The 26,508-nt window shown below is 40.6% G+C and overlaps 1 protein-coding gene, 1 non-coding gene and 1 pseudogene across 3 annotated transcripts in view; 2 read left to right on the top strand and 1 right to left on the bottom strand.

Moving 5' to 3' along the window:
• Nucleotides 1–25,751, bottom strand: part of MTMR3 (myotubularin related protein 3) — a 147,081-nt gene extending 121,330 nt beyond the window's left edge. The window contains exon 1 of one of the 2 annotated variants that reach the window (XM_054542955.2): nt 25,547–25,751. The gene's annotated coding sequence lies outside the window, so the exon portion shown is untranslated. 2 annotated transcript variants of the gene reach the window in all.
• On the top strand, nt 9,242–9,348 carry LOC112130677 (U6 spliceosomal RNA). The gene has a single exon (XR_002912910.3). It is a non-coding gene; the product is annotated as a U6 spliceosomal RNA (small nuclear RNA).
• LOC129052685 (histone-lysine N-methyltransferase SETMAR-like) lies at nt 9,790–13,615 on the top strand (annotated as a pseudogene).
• Nucleotides 25,752–26,508: the final 757 nt, after the last annotated feature.

The raw sequence follows: 26,508 nt of genomic DNA, 5'->3' as shown, positions 1-26,508 counted from the left end.
GGAGGATGGCTTGGGCCTGGGAGGGTCGTGGGAGCCTGGAAGGTCGAGGCTGCAGTAGACTGTGCCACTGCACTTCAGCCTGGGCAACAGAGTGAGAATTTGTCTCAAAAAAAAAAAAAAAAAGAAAAGAAAAGAAAAATTAACATATTTCTTAAATAAATAAAAGCACTCTTAACTTTTGGGAAGCACATTCTGGAGAAAACGTGTATTAAATAAATGACGGCACTCTGGAAACTAACTTTTCATTCCTAAATATGCTTTAAAGAATACAGCAAATAGCTAAAAGCAATCCTTCATAATTTTATCATGTTTAGCACTTTTTACTGAGAAACAGAAAGTTCTACAATAATCAAAGTGGATCAATCTATCACCGTGGTATACATAGTCACTGAGTCTTATCTCTGAAAAATATTTTCAGATTATGTAAATGTTTTATCTCTGAGATAACCTTCAACAAAATGAAAAAGACATATTCCTGCTATTTCCGCAAAGGGCCAACAATTTGTGGTACTGATAAAAGAAGATTAATTTGCCATCTAGAACAACATATAGCCATGAAATTCAATTTAGAAACAGAGCTGCAATCACTCTAATCCACCAAAACAATCAACAGTTACTATCTATTTCAGAGTACTGAAGCAAATCCACTTTCATTCTATTTTTACTCCTAAAGTGTGCAATGCTAGTAAGCAAAGGGTCTGTTTCTCAAAACTGAAATGATTCTGGTCTTGCTTTGGTTTCTTCTGGTCTGTTCTAGTAGGAAGCAGTAGCTACAGTGTCTGACATGAACATGATACTTGTGCTTACTACTAAACTATATATATTCCTTTAGCTCTAGAAAACTAATACAGCATTGAGCTTCTTGAGTTACCCTCAGTCACTATAAGGCTGTTCTCATCCAGGTCCGTAGAAGGAAAGCTTCCACCACGGTTACTCCCATTCTGAATCCTCAACTTGTTTCCCATCCCCAGGTTTTACAAGGTTGTTAGGAAAAAAAATCTTACTTGCATCTGACTGTGGAAGTCCTTCCTACCTATATGCCATTACTCTTAGGTGGTACAAGCAAGATCTCATCTAGATTTCTTGGCTGCCTTTTACCAATGTAATCATAGCATGAAGCTTTGAAATGTGAGATCCTGAGACAGGTCACTCTTTTCAAAGTGTCTATCATTACTCCTTGGTGAGTCAGCTGCTGGACTGCTGCCAGTGTGCTCTTTGTTGGCTTTATCATGAAACCATATTCCTGTAGAGCTGGAATGGTGGCCAAAACACTGCATTTCAAAAGACTCCTTCAAAGTGTGTATCAAAAAAAAAAGATACAGATACACATCCAAGCAAGCCATTCACTTGTTTTAGTAAGAGAGGGAATGAATAATACAAAGGAGGTTAAGTAGTTTTGTTAAAAGATTCTCTTATGTGCAAGTATCCAAAAATATCCTGTAATATCACTTGATAATTTTCTTTGAGTAGATTTTATGCAAATGGATACATTTAAAATTTTTTATGCCCTTGAGGAAAGAAAACTCAACTTTTCTGTCTCAGGTAAGAACTCTGAGAAGTTAAGTAAAAGCTTGAGATACTCAAAAGGATTCTCTGACGGTCCATCAACTATTGGTGAAGGGGGAAAACATCTACTCTTTAGTAAGTAGCTTTAGTAATGGGTTTTAGAGGAACCCATCAATAAAAAATTTTGTAATTTTTTTTGAGACGGAGTATCGCTCTGTCGCCCAGGCTGGAGTGCAGTGGTGCTATCTCGGCTCACTGTAAGCTCTGCCTCCCGGGTTCACGCCATTCTTCTGCCTCAGCCTCCCAAGTAGCTGGGACTACAGGCGCCCACCACCGCGCCCGGCTAATTTTTTGTATTTTTTTAGTAAAGACGGGGTTTCATTCTGTTAGCCAGGATGGTCTCGATCTCCTGACCTCGTCATCCACCCGCCTCGGCCTCCCAAAGTGCTGGGATTACAGGAGTGAGCCACCGCACCAGGCCAAATTTTGTAATTTTTAGGGGGTTTTTGGATTTTGTTTGAGACCAAGTCTCACTCTGTCACCTGGGCTGGAGTGCAGTGGTGCAATCTCAGCTCACTATAACCTCTGCCTCCTGGTTTAAGCAATTCTCCTGCCTCAGCCTCCCAAGTAGCTAGGATTACAGATGCACGCCACCATGCCCAGCTAATTTTTGTGTTTTTAGTAGAGACGGGGTTTCACCACATTGGCCAGGCTGGTCTCGAACTCCTGGCCTCAAGTGATCCATCCGCCTCTGTCTCCCAAAGTGCTGGGATACAGGCATGAGCCACCACATCAGCCAAATTTTTAATTTTTATAAGGTGAAACAATGTTCAGAATGGGGAAAGCGGGACTAGATATAGGGCAACTCAAGCAGTTCCACAGTACAGGAATGAAAAAGCTCCTAGCTCTGAATAAAATAATGGATAGTAATAATGCTTTCAGGGTATAAAAAGTGAGACAGGCCAGGTGCGGTGGTTCACCCCTACAATCCCAGCACTTCGGGAGGCCGAGGGAGATGGATCACTTGAGGTCTGGAGTTGGAGACCAGCCTGGCCAATATGGTGAAACTCCGTCTCTATTAAAAATACAAAAAAAAAATTAGCCAGGTGTGGTGGCACATGCCTGTAATCCCAGCTACCAGGGAGGCTGAGGCAGGAGAATTGCTTGAACCTGGGAGATGGAGACTGCAGTGAGCCAAGATCACACTACTGCACTCCAGTCTGGGCAACAAAGCGAGACTCCGTCTCAGATAGATAGACAGACAGATAGATAGGTAGATGGATAGATTAAATGTGAGACAAATATATTCGTGTACGGTACTGGTCTCTTTAGAAGACACCAAAGTTTTTCCTATAAACTTTGAAAACAAGCCTGGCACAGTGGTACACACCTAGTCCCGGTTACCTGGGAGGCTGAGACAGGAGGACTGCTTGATCCAAGGAGTTAAAGGCCAGCATAGAAAACATAGAACCCCATCTCAAAAGAAAAACAAAAAAAAAGCCATCCTGAGCAAATGCTCTGGATGAATCTAGACTTTCAGATGCTCAGAACTTGTTTGACATTTGTCAGTAAAAGGATATATAATGACTTTGAAAAAAGTTAATATGTAACAGCTAATATATAAAAGGTTAACAGGTTTAGGAAACTTGCCATAATTTAAAATATGCTTTTGCAAGTGTTTAGTGCACAAATTTAAAATATGCACCAAAACCCCATAAAATTGTTTTAATATCCAAAATGGGGAAAGCTGTAAAAATATAGTAATAAAAGATGCAAGTTCAAAAACACCGAATACATAAAATGCATAACTCCACATAGCAGCTATTATATTAAAGGCAAGATATTCCCCAACAAGTAAATTCAAACAACTTCATTTAATTTAAAATGCTTGAAAGAACATTACCTTACATCAAGAAAGTACCTTATCCAAAGGAAAGGACTCAAGCACCAAAAGATACAACCCTGTAACTTATACTTCTGAATTCCCTAGCCCTTAAGACTTACACACGGTAAAAGGGCTCAACTATGAAACTTTATCAATTATGAAATTTTCATAGCATCAACTACTATATATCAACTATGATACAAATATCAACTATGAAATTTTAAGGAGAGGGATCACCCTTTTACTTACACAGTTGTCCTTTGAACAACAGGGGTTTGAACTGCACAGGTCCACTCATGTGCGGATTTCTTTTAACCAAATGTGGATGGAAAAAGTATTCTCGGGATGTGAAACCTATATATACAGCAGGCCGAGGGCCAGCTTTTCATATAGGCAGGTTCCACAGGGGCAACTGGGGGACTTAAGTATGCCCAGATTTTGGTGTATGTGGGCGGTCCTGGAACCCATCCCCCAAGTATACCAAGGATATACTGTAGTAGGATATATGCTGACTTTCTGTATTATTCTCTGTATAACCACTAAAAATGAAAAATGTATGATAAGCTTCTTACTCCATTCTGATGTAGCAATAGCTCTAAGAACCATAACAGGATAGCAAATTGGTATGTTTAAATCTTGGTAGAAATGTAAATTTCCATATGCCATCTGTGATGGTGATTAAAAAGTTTTCCTCCAACACTGGTCCTCCTACTCAACCCTGTCCTAAAGCTCCAACTGTCTAACACACTTGTAACTTAATTGTCTAACTGCTTCTAACTGCTCCCATGTTTAAAACCAAGACACACACATACACTCAACACACACACATACCCCTCTGAGCTCTGTCCATCTTCCTGCTAAAATCAACTCCCCTTGCTACCTATTCTATCATCTTTGAATATTTTTGCTTCTTACATTTATTGTCTTTCAACTCTTAACGCAGATCCTTAGGGGAAAGAGGATGTATAACTGTTGTGTTGTTATCACTGTAGTAACAGTAGCAACAAAATATTATAAGCACCTGCTGAATTCTCACAAGAGCCCTAAGAGGTATTATTGTTATCCCCATTTTAAACCCGAGACTCAGAGAAGTTAAAGAACTTCCCCAAGATCACAGAGGTAAGTGGCAGAACCACAATTCAAACCCAAGCCTGAGCTCTTATTCACGAAAGTAAACTGCAAAAGTGGAAACAGCATCCAACTTGATGTCTGGACTCAAGTACTATTTCAGCTACTCACTAGCAGTGCAACCTCAGGTAAGTCCTGACAGCTATGAAACACAATGTACTTACTTGTAAAGTAGGAGTAACAATATATGGCCTGCCGTGCCTACTTCACAAGGTAGCAATGAAGATTAAGTGTGCAACTGATAAAGCTAATTAAAATTCTGTTTGTATTACTAATCCCACAGCTGCTACCTCCATACTCCCATGGTGTTAATTTTGGCAACCCTATCCTGGCATTCTAGACTTGGATCACCAACACTGTTGTCTCAGTTAAAGTAAAGAGCTATAAGTCTTGTCCACATCAGACAGCCACATATAGAAGACCAACTGTTAACCTGCAATCCCCATTATTGGCAAAACTGGGCAGGTATTTCCAGGCAGGTATTTTAATGTGAAATAGCCAAAAATAATGATAGCCTACAAATGAGCTACCTGTTCGCCAAAAATAATGATAGCCTACAAATGAGATACCTGTTCACCAAATGACCATATTTCAAGTGTAATATCCCTTGGTTCCAAACACAATATTCAGTTTTCTAAATATTCAACATCAGAAGGAACATACATTAATGAGAAAAGCTCTGTAGTTCTAGTACCTCTGTACACCTAGCACCTCAATTATATAATACATTTAAACTGAGGGCTTAAACTAAGATTCCATACTACACAAAAGAAATGGCTGGGCAAGGTGGCTCACACCTGTGATCCCAGCACATTGGGAGGCTGAGGCAGGCGGATCTCTTGAGCCCAGGAGTTCAAGATGGGCAACATGACGCAACCCCATCTCTACATACATACAAAAAAACCATAAAAATTAGCCAGGCGTGGTGGCATGTTCCTACAGTCCCAGCACCCAGGAGGCTAAGTTGGGAGGATCACGTCAGCCCAGGAGGTTGAGGCTGCAGTGAGCCATGATTGCACCACTGCACTCCAGCCTTGGTGACAGTAAGACCCTGTCTCAAAAAAAGAAAAAAAGAAAATCAAAAACACTACTATTCTCTGAAACATCAAACCACCTATGGCCTCTGTAGTCTGACTCAGAGTTGGAACTGGAACCTCAAAAAATTAACTTGCAAAAACGGCCTGCAAACTCTTTTTTATTTTTATTTTTTTGAGATGGAGTCTCATTCTGTTACCCAAGCTGGAGTGGACTGGCACAATCTCGGCTCACTACAGCCTCCACCTCCTGGGTTCAAGTGATTCTCATGCCTCAGCCTCCAAGTAGCTGGGATTACAGGCACGTGCCATCACGCCCAGATAATTTTTGTGTTTTTAATAGAGACAAGATTTCACCATGTTGCCTAGGCGCTGGCCTCGAGCTCCTGACCTCAAGTGATCTGCCCTCCTCGGCCTCCCAAAGTGCTAGGATTACAGGCATGAGCCACCACATCTAGCCTGCAATCTCTTTTCTAAGGTAAAAAGGTCTCATCTATTTCTCTTGGCCTCAGATTGCTGCAAAAAGAAAGCTCACTACATAGCAACGAAGAAGATAATTTATTAACATAGGTAATCAACCTAAGTTTTATGTCTTATTCACATGAAACTCTGCTTATCAATATTAATACCTCCAGCCATCTTGGGGGAGGAGAGGGGAGGAGAGGAGAAGAAAAAGGAATTCTGTAGTGCTAAAATTTTTCCCAAATATTTTTTACTTACAAACTTTCATAACCGGCCAGGCACGGTGGCTCACGCCTGTAATCCCAGCACTCTGAGAGGCCAAGACAGGCGGATCACAAGGTCAGGAGTTCAAGACCAGCCTGGCCAATATCTCTACTAAAAATACAAAAAAATTAGCCAGGCATGGTGGTGGGCACCTGTAGTCCCAGGTACTCAGGAGGCTGAGACAGGAGATCACGCCACTGCACTCCAGCCTAGGCAACACAGCGAGACTCCATCTCAAAAAAAAAAAAACTTTCATAACCAATTATATAACCATTCTACTACTCAGAGGAACAAAAAAGTCAATGATTTACAATTTAAAAGCTACTAAAAACATAAAATATGAAATTATGCACTAATGCGTTTTATATATAAATTTACCCATTAAACAAGTATGTGTGTGTACTTCTTTAAAAAAATTCTAATGACTTAGTTTATACTATAAGATTATTTATACAAACAGATTATTCTCATTCCAGAGTGGGCTTTTTTAGGGATGAAATTTACTAAGCAATTTATAATGTTCTGTGAAAATCACCAGCTTTTTCAGGTTCTCTAATAAAGTTATAAAAGTTCCAGGCACCATAATTTTTTAAACCATAAAAAAAAATACATGGGCACATGTGTATGTATGCATGCATGAATGCTTTTATGGCAGTTTTATTTGTAATTACCAAAAACTGGAAACAACCCAAATGAACTGGGGAATGAACACAGAAGCTGTTGTACATCCATACAATGGAATGCTCCTAACCAACAGAAAGTAATTACTAATACATAAAAACATGGATGAATCTCAAAATACATTAGGTTAAATAAAAGACATCAGTCTCAAGAAGCCACATACTGAGTCAAGCAGGATGATCCCTTGAGACCAGGAGCTTGCCGCCAGCATAGGCAATATAACAAGACCTCCCATTTCTATTAAACAAACAAAAATTAAAACAAAAAGGCTAAATACTGCATTATTTTGCTTACATGGAAATTCTGAAAAAAAGACAATACAACAGAGAAAAAACAGATCAGTGGTTGCCAGAGACTAGAGGTGAGGAAATGGGCTGACTATAGAAAGGGTCATGAGCAAATTTTTGAGCAACTACTCTGTAATTTGATCATGGTGGTTGCAAAACTAGATGTGTTTCCCAACCTCACAGAACCATACTCAAATATACCTTAATAAAAATAATTTTCAACCTTACATATGATAGAATCTTAATTATTGCTCTAATACCAAGACCAAATAGATGCTGCTTAAACCACTGAAGCAAGAACACTAAACTTTGGTCTGATCTGCCTCCAAGTTTGAAAACTCCCTTCCATTAACATTTTGCCTAAAAATTAAACAATATTTGTAAATTAGTCACAAAATCCTTTAAGATTAAAATATATATATATTCTTAAAGAAAACTACCTAGTGCTTACATCCTAGTCATTTTAGGAGAAAATTAAGGGAATAAAGCCCAAGTGATAAATATTAACATCAATCTTTTCCAGAATCATCGTGGTCAAAACAAATGAGACTCTTCTCCTAATTTTGGTTCAAAATACCAAAATTTTTACTTCGAAAACTCTCTAACAGATTATTATAAAATCTTAACATTTGCCTAAAAGTCTTTACGTGTTTTCACATAACTAGGCAGTATAACAAAAAAAAAGAGCACAGGCTTAGGCCGGATGCAGTGGCTCACACCTGTAATACCAGCATTTTGGGAGGCCAAGGCAAACCACCTGAGTCCAGTAGCAAAACCCCGTCTCTATAAAACACACAAAAAAATTAGCCGGGTGTGGTGGCACACACCTGTAGTCCCAGCTACTTAGGAGGATGAGGCAGGAGGATGACTTGAGCCTTGGAGGCAGAGGCTGCAGTGAGCCAAGATCACGCCACTCACTCCACCCTGGGTGACAAAGTGAGACCTTTTCTCAAAAAAAAATTTTTTTAAAGCACAGGCTCAAGAACTCAACCCACCTAGGCAAATTATTTAACTTAATTTTGCCTCAATTGTCTCATCAGTAAAACTGGGATAATTTTACCTACCTCTGGGAATAATCCTAGACTATTAAATGAGTTAAAACATGTATTATAATAAATCACAAGTTAGTGCCGGGCATAGTTAACTAAGCCTCAATACTAACCTAATATAAATGAATGATATCAATAATCACCAGCTGTGTAGTCTTTGTATCCCACAATTCTGCTTTGTAAGGCAAGTGGCCTAAATTCAATGGCCTAAATAAAGACCTATTTAGTAACAGTACTCTATATTCCTATTATTTTACCTGAATTTCACCTACCTAATTCAGTTTGCAAAAAAAAAGGGTAAGTATTATACCTCTTATACAAAAAAAAATGAGGTCTAAATAAGTTAAATGACTTACCCAAAGAAACAGTAATGTGAAGGCAGAGCCAAGATGAGGTTTTGGTGTTCTGAGATTCCTTAAAACTTTGTCCTCTCCAGAATTTTTAGCCCTCCATCAACTCCTTCCCTCCTAACAAACACACAAGTATAATGCACCCCAAAAAACCTCCGATTGAATAATTTTAAAATTTCATTAAGCTATACATTTGATTTGTGCACTCTTCTGTATGTTTGTTTTATATCATAATAAAAAGGTTAAATGGCTTATCATTAAGTGTATTCACATATGAAGAGAAGTAATGGAAAAGTTACATCAAAAGCTAAAAGACGACAAACTCAGTAGATTATGTCCTTTAAAATTTTGTGAGAGGCAAAAGTTTTTAACTGAGGTATAATATACATACAAAGAAGTGCACCCTTCCTAAGTCTACTACTCGATGATTCTCATAAACTGAACACAACCATGAAATCACAACCCAGATCAAGACACAGAACATTAGCAGCATACCTACAATCTCCCCTGTCCTCACCACCAAAGATAACCATTATTCTGATTTCCATTCCCATCTGTTAGTTTTGTCGTTTTTTAAGCTTTACAGAAATGGAGAGTGCTCACTTCAGCAGCACGTATACTAAAATCGGAACAATGCAGAGAAGATTAGCGTGGTCCCTGCACAAGAATGACATGCAAATTGGAGAGGCTTTCCATCTTTCTTAATTATTACAGTATTATTATTTAATATCCAAAAAACAATGATCAATATGAAGAATGGGATGAACTAATCAACACTGCGATTGAAGACAACAGCATTATTTGTCTGGGAAACTAAGGACAAAACAACTAGAAAACTATTAAAACTGTTGAAGGAGTCAATTTGCTACTTATGGAATAAACACATACTCTATTCATAATAACATATGCTATACACTATGGAATTAAAATCATATTTCTGGCTGGGCACAATGGCTCACGTCTATAATCCCAGCACTTTGGGAGGCCAAGGTGGGAGGATCACTGGAGCTCAGGAGTTCAAGACCAGCAGGGGCAACATAGCAAAATTTCCAAAGAATAGGACTAACTCCACTCCATGTATAGCATCTACATGTGGACAAGTATGTGTTTCCTGATTAAATAACCTAAGTGTCATCTCCATGAATGCATGTATACAACTTTGTTGGACTGAAGGCTCCTCATCTGAACCCCACTGGAGGTAAACGCTATAAATGTAAGTAATTCAAGAAAGTTTCATCCAAATTAACTCAAGTAAAACAAAAACAAAACAAGAAAAATTTGCCCCATCAAGATAATGTTATAAAATGTGTAACTACTGTCTTTATCAGTGACTCACTTATAAAGTAGATCTGAACTATGGATTACTACTACTTACTTTCATTTAAAAAAAAAGAAACCGATGTGAGATATTTTTGTAAATTTTCTTTACCCAAAGGTTCACTGCAGCCATAAAAAAAGAACAAAATCATGTGCTTTGTAGCAACATGATGCAGCTGGAGATCATCATTCTAAACTAAACATTGGGTAAACATGGACGTAAACATGGGAACAGTAGATACAGGGAACTAACAGAGAGGAGAGGATGGGAAGGCGTGAAGGTTCAAAACTACTTACTAGGGGCTGGGTACGGTGGCTGACGCCTATAATATCAGCACTTTGGGAGGCCGAGATGGGTGGACTGCTTGAGTCCAGGAGTTCGAGGCAGCCTAGGTAACAGGGTGAAACCAAGTCTCTACAAAAAATACAAAAATTAGCAGGGCATGGTGGCCCACCACTGTAGTCTCAGCTACCCAGGAGGCTGAGCTGGGAGGATGGACTGAGCCCGAGAGGTCAAAACTGCAGTGACCAGTGATCGCAACATTGCACTCCAGCCTGAGGGACAGAGACCTACCCTGTCTCGAAAAACTAAAAACTATCTAGTGGGTGCTATGCTTACTACCTGGGTGATGGGATCAATCGTACCCCAAACCTCATGCAATATACCCATGTAACAAACCTGCACACTATTATTATTGGGAGAAAAAGAGCTAATTTAGAACAATATATATAGCTTGACCCAATTTGAGGAAAAAGTTACCTTTGTATATTTGTTGGAAACAACTACCAATAAAGGACTAAAATTGTGTACTATTCATTCATATGACTGAATACTATACAGCTATTAAAATTAATGAAGTAAGGCAAGTGCAGTGGCTCACACTTGTAATCCCAGCTACTCGACAGGCTGAGGCTCGAGAATCACTTGAACCTGGGAGACGGAAGTTGCAGTGAGCCAAGATTGTGCCACTGTACTACAGCCTGGGTGACAGAGCAAGATTCAGTTTCAAAAAATAATAATAATAATACACATATATCAACATGTCATTTTTCAAATTATAGAAAGTATGTACTAAAATAACACATAAATTTGAAACACAATACTACATAAAATATATATAGATATTTGTTGGAAGAATATAAGTGCATGAGCTAAAAAGATAAATAACTTATGCATACGAAAATAGGATCTAAGAGGATGACAAAAGGGACTCCAACTGTATGCATATTTTAATTTTTAAAAACAAATACAGGCCAGGCACAGCGGCTTACCCCTGTAATCCCAGCACTTTGGGGGGCCAAGACGGGCAGATCACTTGAGGTCAGTTCAAAACCAGCCTGGCCAACATAGTGAAACCTCGTCTCTACTAAAAATACAAAAATTAGCCGGGCATGGTGACGACCTCCTGTAATCCCAGTTACTCAAAAGGCTGAGGCACAAGAATCACCTGAACCTGGGAGACGGAGGGTGCAGTGAGCAGAGACTGCGCCACTGCACATCAGTCTGGGCAACAGAGTGAGACACCGTCTCAAAAATAAATAAATAAATAAATAAAAACATACTTAAATACACCTTTGAAGCAAATCTGACAAGATGTCAGCATCTATTGAATCTACTGAATAGGCTGGACACGGTGGCTCACGCCTGTAATCCCAGCACTTTGGGAGGCCGAGGCAGGCCGATCACAAGGTCAAGAGATCAAGACCATCCTGGCCAACATGGTGAAACCCTGTCTCTACTAAAAATACAAAAATTAGCTGGGCGTGGTGGCATGCGCCTGTAGTCCCAGCTACTCGGGAAGCTGAGGTAGAGAATCACTTGAACCCAGGAGGTGGAGGTTGCAGTGAGCCAAGATTCCACCACTGCACTCCCGCCTGGCAACAGAGCAAGACTCCATCTCAAAAAAAAAGAAAAAGAAAAAGAAAAAAAATCTACTGAATTAGTACATGGTGTTTGTTAAATTATTCTCCATATTTTTCCAAATTTTTTAAATATTTAAATTTTACTTTAAAAAAATAAGCCAAGGTTGTGGAATTCAGAGACAGACAGGCTTTGTACATTCTATATGGGATTTGTGTGTGTGTGTGTGTGTGTGTGTGTGTGTGTGTGTCAAGCCTGTTATTCTGTACTATAAAATTTTTAACTAAAAAAAAATTACATTATTAGGTTGGTGCAAATGTAATTGCAGTTTTTGCACTGTTGAAATTTGTCATTTAATACTGGAATACACTCTTAAATAAATGTGATTATGTTATACATCATTTTAATGCACATTTCTTGCCTTTTTTTGCTAATAACGTATTTTTTGCTTTTTTTTTTTTAGACTATGGAAATTACGTTAGACAAAAAACAAATTCAAGTGATTTTCTTGAGTTCAAAATGGGTCGTAAAGCAGTGGAGACAACTCACAACATCAGCTACACATTTGGCCCAGAAACTGCGCAGTGGTGGTTCAAGAAGTGTTGCAAAGGAGACAAGAGCCTTGAAATGAGGAGTGTAGTGGCCGGCCAAAAGTTGGCAATGACCAATTGAGAGCAATCATCGAAGCTGATCCTCTTACAACTACACGAGAAATTGCCGAAGAACTCAATGTCGACCATTCTACGCTTGTTTGGCAATTGAAGCCAATTGGAAAGGTGAAGAAGTTTTTTTTGTTTGTTTGTTTTTGAGATGGAGTCTCACTCTATCGCCTAGGCTGGAGTGTAGTGGTGTGATCTGGGCTCACTGCAACCTCTAATTCCCATGTTCAAGCAATTCTCGTGCCTCAGCCTCCCTAGTTGCTGGAATTACACGTGCCTGCCACCACGCCCAACTAATTTTTGTATTTTTAGTAGAGATGGGGTTTCACCACGTTGGCCAGGCTGGTCTTGAACTCCTGGCCTCAAGTGATCTGCCCACCTCCGCCTCACAAAGTTCTGGGATTACAGGCGTGAGCCACCACGCCCAGCCAAAAGGTGAAAAAGCTTGATAAGTGGGTGCCTCATGAACTGACCGAAAATTTTAAAAATTGTCGTTTTGAAATGTTGTCTTCTCTTATTCTACGTAACGACGACAAACCATTTCTTGGTTGGACTGTGATGTGCAACAAAAATTGGATTTTATACAACAACAGTGATGACCAGCTAAGTGGCTGGACCGAGAAGACACTCCAAAGCACTTCCCAAAGCCAAACTTGCACGAAAAAGTGGTCATGGTCACTGTTTGGTGGTCTGCTCCTGGTTTGATCCACTACAGCTTTCTGAATCCCAGTAAAACCAATACATCTGAGAAGTATGCTCAGCAAATCGATGAGATGCACCGAAAACTGCAAAGCCTGCAGCCAGCATTGGTCCACAGAAAGGGTCCAATTCTTCTCCACGACAACACCCGACAACATGTTGCACAACCAACATTTCAAAAGTTGAATTGGGCTACGAAGTTTTGCCTCATCCACCACATTCAACTGACCACTCGCCAACTGACTACCACTTTTCCAAGCATCTAGAAAATTTTTTGCAGGGAAAATGCTTCCACAACCAGCAGGATGCAGAAAATGCTTTCCAAGAGTTCATCGAATCTCAAAGCATGGATTTTTATAGTACAGGAATAAACAAGCTTATTTCTCATCGGCAAAAATGTGTTTACTGTAATGGTTCCTATTTTGATAAATAAAGATCTGTTTGGGCCTAGTTATGATGATTTAAAAGTCGCAATCCAAAACCACGATTAATTTTGCACCAACCTAACAGTACCTACATTTATTATCTCAACTGCTCTTCAACTTTTTTTTTTTTGAGATGGAGTCTCCCTCTGTCAACCAGGCTGGAGTACAGTGGCACAATCTCGGCTCACTGCAACCTCCACCTCGCAGGTTCAAGTGATTCTCCTGCCTCAGCCTCCTGAGTAGCTGGGATTACAGATGCCCACCACCGCGCCCCGTTAATTTTTGTATTTTTAGTAGAGACGGGGTTTTGCCATGTTGGCCAGGCTGGTCTCAAACTCCTGACCTCATCTGCCCACCTTGGCCTCCCAAAGCGCTGGGATTATAGGCACGAGCCACTGCATCCAGCCTAATCTTACTCTTTAAAAGAATAAAGTAAGGGCAGATAATAACAAATGTCTTAACCCAGAAATCTAACCTTTTTGAATTATGTTCTCCATTCACAGAAGCATTTAAAACACTACAAGTGTGCAGTAAACTAACAGCAAAAGCCAACAAGCTCTAATCACTTAAACTCTAGAGGATATATGACACAGCTCTTCCTAAAATATCACCAGATGGCTATATAAACTTAGAACGGCTCAACTCCCAGCTGTATATTAACACCAAAACTCCAATAAGCCTATACTGTCATAATAAAAAACGTTTGCCTAAGTATCTTCCAATTCATATTAGATGTATTAATATAAACCATATCCCATCTGAGTTGCCACAACTCCATTTGATATTTAAAACATACCACAACACACACACACACACACACACACACACACACACACACACACACGGACACAGAACTTGGGAGTTCGGGCTGAGTTCTGTGTTTACAGAGTTCATAGAAACTGATTTTTCTTAAGGTGTCTTTTATAATTCTCAATCAGCTTATTAAGAAGAAAAAAACTAGATGGCTCAGTTCTCTTGGGTTTAATTGTGATCAAATCCCAGAATGTCTTTAGTCATAGTGGAGTTCACAATGATAAAGTTCAAATCAGCTTACCTGCCCCATTCCTCCCATACTACTTCCTATCGCTGTCACTCCTCTTAGGAACTGGAGCCAGTTAACCACCCACTTTCTCAACGGTGAGTGTGACATAAACCTTCACAAAACATCCAATGAAAAATAAACACTTTAAAATAGCAGTTTTTGGCTGAGCATGGTGGCTCACACCTGTAATCCCAACACTTTGGAAGGCCAAGATGGGTGGACCACCTGAGGTCAGGAGTTCAAGACCAGCCTGGCCAACATGGCGAAATCCCATCTCTAAAAATTACAAAAAATCAGCTGGCTGTGGTGGCTTGTGCCTGTAGTCTCAGCTACTTGGGAGGCTGAGACACGAGAATCGCTTGAACCCAGGAGGCGGAGGTTGCAGTGAGCTGAGATCACACCACTGCACTCCAGCCTGGGCGACAGAGTGAGACTCCGTCTTAAAAAATAAAAAATAAAATAAAATAGCAGTTTTTCCTACTTATAAAATACATGCTCATTGTAGAAAAATGGGAAACTCTAAAAGAATAAGAAGCAAAAAAGCCACATTATCCCACCAAGACAGAAATTAATCACTACTAATATTTCCATTCATGGCCATCCAGGGTCTCTTCTATATATAAAAGTGTGTTAGTTCATTTACCAAACAGGATTTTAAGTACTGCAGAACAAGGGGGAAGTAGCATACTAGTTCTCTGGAAGACTAATTTTCTTCATTGTAAAGAAGTTACACTTACTGCTGAGTAAGTCAACCATATGTACAAGAAACTGGAGAGAATGACAAAGGTGAGGGGAATCATACCTGCTCTTTTTCATTCACTCACAGCAAACCATGGAGTCCATGTTTTGGGAACCATTATGTACGCAAAGACCAACTAATGAGTATGTTTCCTTTATAAATAGCAGCCTACTAAATAAATACATACATACATACATACATATATACAAATATACAGTCTTGCCACAGGAGTTACACACATAGTGAAAGGAATGACATTAAGAGTATTTTTTTTGACACCATGAAAGTATCTTAAGAGAAAGTAAAGGGATATGTGAAAGGTTGTTCTAAAATTCAAGACCTCTTCCACAAAAGTATTTTCTGCGCACATAAGATGAAGGAACAATCTCACTACGGAAAATGTGACTGTTGGTTTTACAATGCTATAACTTATTTACATGTGTAAATAAATATGCAGGAGTTTAAATAGTCAGTCCATAAATATTGATAGCTTACTCTGTACCAGGCAATGTATTAACTGCTAGGGAGTAAGGGAGAGAACGGCCACCAGTCCCTATTTCTGCAGAACTTTCAGTCTACCTCTTGAAATATGATGTCAAACACTAGGCATGTGGCCTCAAGCAAGTCACAACAGCCCTGATTAAATGATGATCTCAAATCCTTGTGATGACCTAAGAAGATATACGTGAAAGTAGCTTATACATCATGTTACCTAAGGTAAAAAGAGATATGTGGCCTTTTGTGCAAAGCACAAATTATCTCATTTCTTTTAACTGGCAAAAAAGTAATCACTCAAGTTGCTTAATATAATCTCTTTTCACAGTCTCTAAGATTTTAATATTATCTTTCTCTGCCAATGACCCACATGAAATAACTGAAATTAATTTCCCCATTTTTTTCTAATACAAAAAGCCTTGTTTCCTGATGTCATAATTTATAGGAGCTGGGGGGCAGGCAGCCACAGATCAAAAGCAACTTATTCTAACTCAAGAAAAAAATTATCTTTTAATCTAAGAATCATCACGGAAAGTTTGTTATAGGCTCAGGCTAATCCAAATAGAGTTAGTGACAGGTTAATTGTGGTACTTTGAAAGCAAAGGAGAGCAAGTAGCAATTATTCATCCCTTCACTCAGTCTCTAGGACCTAACTCTTAAAAAACAGGGAGATATATATTTTAGCCAAACTGCTTTCCAAAAAACATAATTTTTAAAAATATGTTTTACAAAATATTAATTCTTCATATCTAAAAGAAATAGAGTACTTACATTGCTTCTTATCCTACGATTTGTCCTTTTCAAATTCAGCCACCTCAACAATGCAAAAGTATCGAACTGATGCTTAAATTTATTTTTGCCCTTATTGCAGATATGACTCTCAAGAGCATGGGACTTTTTTTTTTTTTTTTGAGACGGAGTCCCCCTCTGTCACCCAGGCTGGAGTGCAGTGGCACAATCTCAGCTCACTGCAACCTCCGCCTCCCGGGTTCAAGAGATTATCCTGCCTCAGCCTCCCGAGTAGCTGGAACTACACGCGCGTGCCACCACGCCGTGCTAATTTTTTATATTTTTCGTAGAGACGGGTTTCACCGTGTTAGCCAGGATGGTCTCGATCTCCTGACGTCATGATCTGCCTGCCTCGGCCTCCCAAAGTGCTGGGATTACAGGCATGAGCCACCGCGCCCAGCCTAGCATGGGACATTTTAAAGGTATTCATGATCCAACTAAACTGGACCAGCAAAACTAGTGAAATGCCCAAAAACAAGCATCTATAAATGCCCAATATTAAACCTTAAGAGTCTAAAGCAGCAGTATCCAAAGCAAGTATAACACATGCACGGTGGCTCACACCTGTAATCCCAGCACTTTGGGAGGCCAAGGCAGGCAATTCACTTGAAGCCAGGACTTCCAGACCAGCCTGGCCAACATGGCAAAATCCCGCCTCTACTAAAAAATACAAAAATTAGCCAGGCAAAAAAAAAAAAAAAAAATTAGCCAAGCATGGTGGCACACAGCTGTAATTCCAACTACTCAAGTGGCTGAGGCACAAGAATCACTTCAACCCAGGAGGCAGAGGTTGCAGTGAGCCAAGATCGCACCACTGCACACCAGCCTGGGTAACAGAGAAAGACTCTTGTCTCAAATATATACATATATTATACATACACATATATATGTTATATATACACATATATTATATATTATGTATACACATATATATTAAATATATACACACACACACATACATACACACACGCACACACACACCTCCAGGAGTAACCAAGACACCCCAGGGTAAAAAAGAAAAATATCTGAACTTTATTTTTAATTATCATCCTTGTTAATTTTTTGTTCGTATTTTATAAAGTCCACAATAATCAGTTACTATACATATATTATTTGTAAATTAAATATCTAAGGATTAAGAATTGATGCTCAATTTTTTTCTTTTTCTCTTTTCTCAAAATAACAACATGAAGTCCTATCAGTTTTTTTTTTCTGACTTCATTCTTCCCATCTCATCATTTTTTTTTCTAAAGAGACGGTCTCCTATGTTGCCCAGGCTACAGTACAGTGGCTATACTCATAAGCACAATCACAGTGAACTTTAGCCTTGAACTCCTGGCCTCAAACATTCTCCTGCCTCAGCCAACTAAGTAGCTGGGACCACAGGACCATGTACCGCACCTGCTTAATGCTCAACATTTTTTAATGATGGGGTAAGCAACCAAAAAGTTTGAAGACCACTGGTCTACACCACTCCCTTGTCACTGAACTTTCATTTTTATCAGCTCCCTCCCAAGAGTTAAGCTATGGAAGTAAGTCCTGATGCTGAAAAAGAAACAGAAGAAAAACTGTTCAAACTACGTTAAACTCCCAACAACAAGCTAAAGATGACGAATCACTAGCAAGAATATATGGAATTGAATACTAATATGCTGTTGATGGGAATTTCAAATAGACATCCTAACTAAAGGGCATCTTGAGTATATCCAAATTTAAAACACACATACCCTTTGACCTAATAATGCCACTTTTTTTTTTTCTTTTGAGAATGAGTCTCACTCTGTTGCCCAGGCTGGAGTGCAGCAGCTTAATCTCGGCTCACTGCAACCTCTGCCTCCTGGGTTCAAGTGATTCTCTGTGCCTCAGCCTTCCAAGTAGCTGAAATTACAGAGGCCCACCACCACATCCAACTGATTTTTGTATTTTTAGTAGAGACAGGGTTTCACCATGTTGGCCAGCCTGGTCTTGAACTGCTGACCTCAGGTGTTCCACCCACTTTGGCCTCCCAAAGTGCTGGGATTACATGCATGAGCCACCACACCCAGCTAATAAACCCACTTTTAAGAATTTATCCTGGGCCAGGTGCAGTGGCTCAGGCCTGTAATCCCAGCACTTTGGGAGGCAGAGGCGGGTGGATCATGAGGTCAGGAGATCGAGGCCATCTTGGCCAACATGGTGAAATCCTGTCTCTACTAAAAATACAAAAAATTAGCCGGGCGTGGTGGCGCACACCTGTACGCCCAGCTACTCAGGAGGCTGAGGCAGGAGAATCGCTTGAACCTGGGAGGCAGAGGCTGTAGTTAGCCTAGATCGCACCACCACACTCCAGCCTGGGCAACAGAGTGAGACTCTGTCTCAAAATAAAAAAAAAAAAAAAAAAAAAAAATTTATCCTAAGGAAATAATAATAGAACAATTCAATGTCCAAATGACTTCATCACAGTACTGCTTTAAGAGAAAAATTGACAATATCCACAAACAACACAGAACTGCTATAAACTATGATGCATCCATATTATAAACACTAAATGCTCATTAAGGGAATATCAATTTTACAGGGAAAGTTGTTCTTTTTTTAATTATTTCAATAGATATGCATACGAAAAAAAATAAAAATACCAAACATTACAACCAGATGGGATTACAGGTCATCTCTACTTTTTTTTTTTTTAACACTAAAACTGTTCTGGGCCAGGTGCAGTGGCTCACGCCTGTAATCCCACCACTTTGGGAGGCCAAGGCAGGCAGATCACCTAAGGTCAGGAGTTCGAAACCAGCCTGGCCAACATGGTGAAATGCTGTCTCTACTAAGTAAAGTACAAAAATTAGCCAGGCATGGTGGCAGGTACCTGTAATCCCAGCTACTCAGGAGGCTGAGGCAGCAGAATTGCTAGAACCCAGGAGGCTGAGGTTGCAGTGAGCTGAGATCACACCACTGCATTCCAGCCTGGGTGACAGAGCGAGACGCCATCTAAAAAAAAAAAAAAGTTCTGTAGCTTTCATAACCAGAAATAATTTCATTTTGAGATTTAAAATGAGATTAAGTTAAAACTCCAAATTATTGTTCTATATCACTTCCAAAACTCTTTATAAACACTCTGTCTTCCCATGTCATTTGTGGAATCAGTCTAAACACTTAATATTTGGTTTATCTCATGGAAAAAGGATAGGCACAGAATAAATAACAACCCTATTTCAAGTTATAACCATCTTGTCTTTATACCAATTCTTGCCAGTAATAATTTATCAATATACTTATAATTTCCTTATTTTTGCCAGATTATAAATCTATGAATAATTCTGAAAACTAAATAAATTTATATTTCTCTTCTGTAACTAAGTTACAAAAGTATTAACGACTTCGGGAGGCTGAGGCAAGGAGAATCGCTTGAACCCAGGAGGCGGAGGTTACAGTGAGCCGAGATCGCGCCATTGCACTCCAGCCTGGGCAACAGAGCAAGACTCTGTCTCAAAAAAAAAAAAAAAAAAAAAAAGTATTAACTACTAAAGAAATTAGATTTCGACCCCAGGTAAGTGAAATCAGAAAAGCTTGCTATCATCTGTCATAACAATCACTCTGAATATCTGTAGTTATCAGCATCAAGACAATACCTCTGTGGTTAAAGTATTCCATACTCCATGTTAAGGGAAAAGAGTACTTAAGAATATTATTATATCATAAGTTTATGTGCTTTGTTCATTAAATCAACACGTTAGAACATAGCTATGAGGTATTTCACCACTAACAGAATAGCTTTAAGGTAACCTATCTTCGCAATTTTCTTTTTGTTTTCATTTGTTTCATGCCTTACTATTTTATAGACAGACATTCTATCCACATTGCCCAAGTACTATGTCCCCAAACAACTACGACAAAGTTTTATCATAACCCAAAAGAAAAAACAACCTTTTAGGCCAGGCACAGTGGCTCATGTCTACAATCCCAACACTCTGGGAGGCCAAGGCAGGAGGGCTACTTGAGCCCAGGAGTTCAAGACCAGCCTGGGCAATGTAGCAAAACCCTGTCTCTACAAAAAATGAAAATTATAATTTTTAAAAAGAGAAAATACATTTTACATGGCAACCAAGTATACATACATAAAAATATCTTTTAAAAAGAAACAAAAGTTTCCCAAATCTTGAACCCGGGAGGCAGAGGTTACAGTGAGCCGAGACCACGCCATTACACTCCAGCCTGGGCAACAGAGCGAGACTCTGTGTCAAAAAAAAAAAAGTATTAACTACTAAAGAAATTAGATTTTGACCCCAGATAAGTGAAATCAGAAAAGCTTGCTACCATCTGTTGTAACAGAATCATTCTGAATATCTGCAGTTATCATCATCAAGACAATACCTCTGTGTCTACATTTACTTTTACTTTATGCAACGTACTGATATATTCTCTTTCTGAAAACGCTTTTTTAAATAAGTACATTGATTTCATTACCCTATCACACTGCCACCTGCTACTTAAAAACACAGCCTTAGAACTTTATACAGAATGTGCTAAACTCCTTGCTCCTACCACCTTCTACCACTGCTCCAACATAAGAAAATGGGTGAAATCTAGCCAAGTCTATTCCAAGTAGGGACCTTGGCATAAATGTGAGACACCCCAGGTTCCTCTGAAGTCCCTGCAACATTGTGACTATTCCGACTGGCAGACAGGATACATGTGCTGAAAGGTTTCTCCAGCCAGAGTACAGAAGCAGAAACCTTCTCTGTTGCCCTATCAGTGATATTGGTAAATTCTGCACTTGACAATACAGACTAGGTTTACCACTGCTCCACAAGCCAATTCTTCCAAGACATAAAATAGGATTCTAATACAATATGATTCTAATACCAGCCCCTTACATTTTTAGAATACTTTTCATATACACTATTCTGTTTGATCCTTCCTGGCAGTCTGTTAGAAAAGTAGAGAAGTTGCTCTTCTTCCTTTCACTAATGAGGGAATTGGAGCTCAGAGGGGTTATGTAGCTTGCCAGAAACAACATAGCTAATGAAGAATAACAACCCAGGCTTGAACCCAAGATTTACTATCTACCCACTTTCATGCTACAATTTTCATTTTTAATATCTGATACAAATATGAACTTAAAAGGTATATTGTTTCTAGATACAAAAGCAAAGATGAAAGCATATCAGTATTGATATCACAAAATTAAGATTAAAAATAGCAATGACATGTTAATAATTTTGGTAGCCTCTAAAGTTACTGGGAGTCCTAGTTCAATCCAATATGAATCTGATATCTTATAACTTAAATAAATGTTACACTGATTATAAATTTATCTATATATTCATCACAGAAAATTACAGAATTAGGTGGTAAGAAACAGCTAGCTATATAAATTGCACAAACTCCCCCCAAACCATTCTCAAGTCTCGTGACTTCACACTAAATTATGAAGTTCCCAATGCAAAACCCGATTTGATTTCAACACTAAGCGAATTACAACAGCATAAGCATGTTCTTTCTACATAACACTTGCAACATACATTCAACGTCGGAAGCACTTTTGGACAATGTCTAAGATCCATAAACTAAAAGCAGAACCCAACACAGAATCTTGTTTCTTTTAAATAAGAAAAGTTCGTCTACCTATATGAGATGAATACCAAATAACATAATTAGAAATGATTAAAAATTTGCAGAATCAGGCTACAGAAACTACTTGAGGTCAAAGACTATAGGCCGTTAATTGTATTGATGAGAAAACTGACGCCCAGAGAAGTTAAGTGACATTCCCAACAGCAATAAATGACACAGATGGAATCAGAATATATGTCTGTCAATCCAGAACTTCCCACTATTCTATACTACCTTTGCATTTACTGTGCTGTTAAAAAAGTCACTAACATCTGAAACACTTAAGATCCATTAAGACTCAAAAACTAGCAGACTCAATAATGTTCATGACAGTCTTTAGAAAACAATTTCTTAAAGGAATCTCAAAAATTCCAAACAATAAGCACTGAAAGCTGGCTCTTTATTTTCATTTTCTTTCCCACCCAGAGCCCTACTTGATCAAAAATTGGCTCTTTAATCCGTTGCAAAATAGCAAGTAGCTTTTAATAACCAACACTGCTATAAACCACCATAACTGTTCTTTTTTCCATATCAATACTATTCACTTACTTAAAAAATATCTGAGGGCACAGAATATGCTAACTGCGCTGGGTACTGGGGACACCAGGGAACAAAACAGACAAGGCCTCTGGCTCTTCTAATGGACAGCTGGGTGCAACTCTAAAAATACTACTCTATGATTTGACAGGATATTTACCAAAGCCCTTCACTACTCTACACAACTATAACAACATTCTCTTCCACCTCTTCCAAACTCATAAGAACCTTCACCACACCCCACTCTAAAACATGAATACTTCCTTTGGTAATAGCATTCCACTTTACTGAAGAAGGTGTGAACGTGTTAACTAGAACTACAGCAGATTTTTAAACTGACTTTACCACTCCTCATGGCCTGCGGCAAATTTCAAGAACTTTTCACAATACATAGTAACTCTTCCTGGTTCACAACCCGGGTCTCAAATGACTGCTAACACTCCCATCCTACCCTCCACTAAAAATCTGAGTCAGATGGTTTAGAAGCAACCATGATGGTGGGAAGCATCTTCAGTGGACCCCTTTATGAGCCAGAAGCCGACTTACTCCCTCTCCTTCTCTGTTTATTTCCTCTGGATCCTTCAATATATTTCTGGATACAGTATCTACAATTAATCAGCATCTAATTTTATCAAGTGTGTTCCTAATAACTTGTGCACAAATTAACTTTTGGCAACAAATCTCTTTTCCCTACATAAATCCATTATATTTTAAGAGATGCTCAATTTGCATCTCTTTAAGTTTCTCATGCTTCCCCTTCTTCTCCACCTCTTAAATTCTTAAAGATCTATAAACAAAAGCACCCTGAGAAGTCATAATTAATGGGACTTCTTTGGAATACCCAACCTAAAGCAAAAGTTCACATGCCCTGCTGACCAGAATCATTCACGGAGCTTTGTAAGGATAGAGCCCCAGGCTCTATCCTCAGAGATTTTAATTCGCCAGGTCCTGCATGAGTTCGAGGAATTTAGGTAGTCCATAACATTTCTAATGACCAGCCTTAAACTAGACAACCACTGAAGAACCTGGCCTATGAGCTGAGAAACTCAGGTTTTTTTATGGCTGGCCATTAATGACAAGCGGGGCTGTACCACTGTGCTGGTCACTTGAAGTTCTCTGAGTCACCTGAAAATGAGGGAGTAATTGGAGCCAAAAGAGGTATTCATAGGCAGCCAATCTAAAATTCTAGAATCCTCCAAATTTAATTTAATATCACATACTATACTGGGTTTACTCAAAACAGTGTCATTCTGGCTGGGAACGGTGGCTCACACCTATAATCCCAACACTTTGGAAGGCCAACGCAAGCCGATCACTTGAGGTCAGGAGTTCCACGCCAGTCTGGCCAACATGGTGAAATCCCCGTCTCTACCAAAAATACAAAAATTAGCCAGCCGTGGTGGCGCACACTTGTAATCCCAGCTACTTGGGAGGCTGAGGTGGGAGGATTGCTAGAACCTGGGAGGCGGAGGTTGCAGTGAGCAGAGATCGCACTACTGCACTCCGGCCTGGGCGGGAGAGCGAGATTCTGTCTTAAAAAAAAAAAAAGTGTCATTCTGTAAGCTCTTCTAGCCTACCCAAGTCATAGGCCCTATAAAGGGAAGACCTTCTGCATGCCATTAATGTCTCCTGTCCTACTGAACAGCCCTGAATCTGAAAGGGGAAGGCCCCACCACCTCTCCATGGACAAATCACAAACATTTGACCTTTAAAAAAATAATAATAATCTCCTGTAATTTAACCCAAGCCTCTCATGGCATTACCATTCACATATGAGAAAGTTGAACCTTAACTAGAAAAGTATATGGTTTTGGGGTTTTGTTTTGTTTGTTTGGGTTGTGGAAAAACAGATGTCAGAAAACAAAGTGGATGTCGAGATACTACAACAGTAAGAATTTAGGCCTGGGTCTGGAAAGGACATTTGAACATCAATATGTAATAGCAGTCCAGGTCCAAAACTCACAAGTGAGATTATCAAACTCCAGGGGAGTCTATTAATGTGGCCATAAAATCTACCCCATAATTTTGACATAAGTTTTCCAGTCCAAAATACAACCGACAGTATCATCTTATGGGTCCGGAAATGCCATACATCAAGCAAAATTACTACCGGAGAAATAACACTGTAATCATTTGCGGAGCAGTCTGACCAGTGTTCCCCGAGTTACGCCAACCGCCCCCAACCATCCTTCCCACCTAAGTACTACCAGGTCAGGAGGATGCCCTGCTGCACAATCGGGCGGTCACTCCTCCTTTCCACAAGGCCCAGGCCCGCACCGTTCGCCCCGGGGCTCCCATGGCCCCTGACCTCCAGTATCCGGCAACGATGGACCGCCACAGACCCGGCAGGGGGCGAAGGGCGCACACCCACCTCCCGGGAGTTCGTGGGAATAACCCCGAGCGCTCCGAGGGTACGTCCCACAACCAGAGCCGCACGGGCCCATCCCCGCCAGGTCTGGGAAGGCAGCCAGAGCCCGGGACCCCGCCTCCCCCGCACCTAGGGTCCGGGCCGAGCTCGGCCGCCGAGATCTCATTCCCACTCCCACACCCAGCGCCTCCCCCTGGCGGCGACGGCCGCCGGGGACGCCCCTCCCCGGGCCCCGCACGCAGTCCCCGGCCCTCCCAGGGCGCTGCCTCCTCAGAGAGTGACAGCCGCCTGGCCAGGGCCGGGGCCGAGGCCGGCCCCTCCTCCAGCTCTTCCTCACCCCCCGAGGAGACGGAGGACGGGGATGGGGTTCTTACCGGGTAGCAGGACATGGCGAGGCCCGCCACGGCACAGTCTCCTCCTCCGCCACCCCACCAGGCTCCCTGCCAGGGCCGGCGCGGGGCAGCGCTGAGCCGCTGGGAAGTCTAGTCCGGCTGCTACCCCGCCGCCGCCGCCGCCTTCTCACAACCACAACAACATGGCGGCAGCGGCCACACAGAGCGCGCTCCCGACGCCGAGCCGGGCGACGAGCGGGGACGCGCGCGCACGCTCGGGCGCTGAGCCCGGTGTCCGGGAAAGGGGGCGGGTCTCCGCCGGTTGGACGGGGGCGGAGCCTGGACAGGTGGTCACGCCCCAGGAGATGGGCGGGGCTGCAGCTGGGGAGAGGCTCGCGAAAAAGCCCAGCGGAGCAAGAATGGCTAGACAGATGGGAAATGGGTGGAGGAAAAGAGATGACAAAAAAAAATCTGGAAGAAAACCAAAGGTGGTCCTACAGATTTTTAGGAGGCGTCTCTTCCAAGCTCTGTAACCCTGGTCAAGACATGGCTCACTCTACTTACCAGAAAAATAGAACAATAGTAGTATCTTTCACCTGCAATTGTGGTCAGGATAAAACCAGTTTAATATAATGCAAGTAAATACAGTGTTTTAGAAGTTGTATTCAGAATATAATTTCTTTCCTTTTCTTTTCTTTTTTTTTTTTTTTTTTTTTGAGACAGAGTCTGGCTCTGTCGCCCAGGCTGGAGTGCAGTGGCATCTCGGCTCAATGCAACCTCTGCCTCCCGGGCTCAAGCGATCCTCCCACCTCAGCCTCCTGAGTAACTGGGACTACAAACTCACAACATCATGCCCGGCTAAATTTTGTATTTTTTGTAGAGACGAGGTTTCTGCCATTTTGTCCAAGCTGATCTCAAACTCCTGGGCTCAAGCAATCCACCCACCTCGGCCTCCCAAAGCGCTGGGATTACAGGCATGAACCACCGCACCTAGTCCAGAATAC

This window comes from Pongo abelii, chromosome 23 (assembly GCF_028885655.2).
Source record: "Pongo abelii isolate AG06213 chromosome 23, NHGRI_mPonAbe1-v2.0_pri, whole genome shotgun sequence".
In the NCBI taxonomy this organism is placed as follows: domain Eukaryota; kingdom Metazoa; phylum Chordata; class Mammalia; order Primates; family Hominidae; genus Pongo; species Pongo abelii.
The sequence above is the reverse complement of the archived record's forward strand: the minus strand, read 5'-3'. Positions and strand labels throughout refer to the sequence as shown.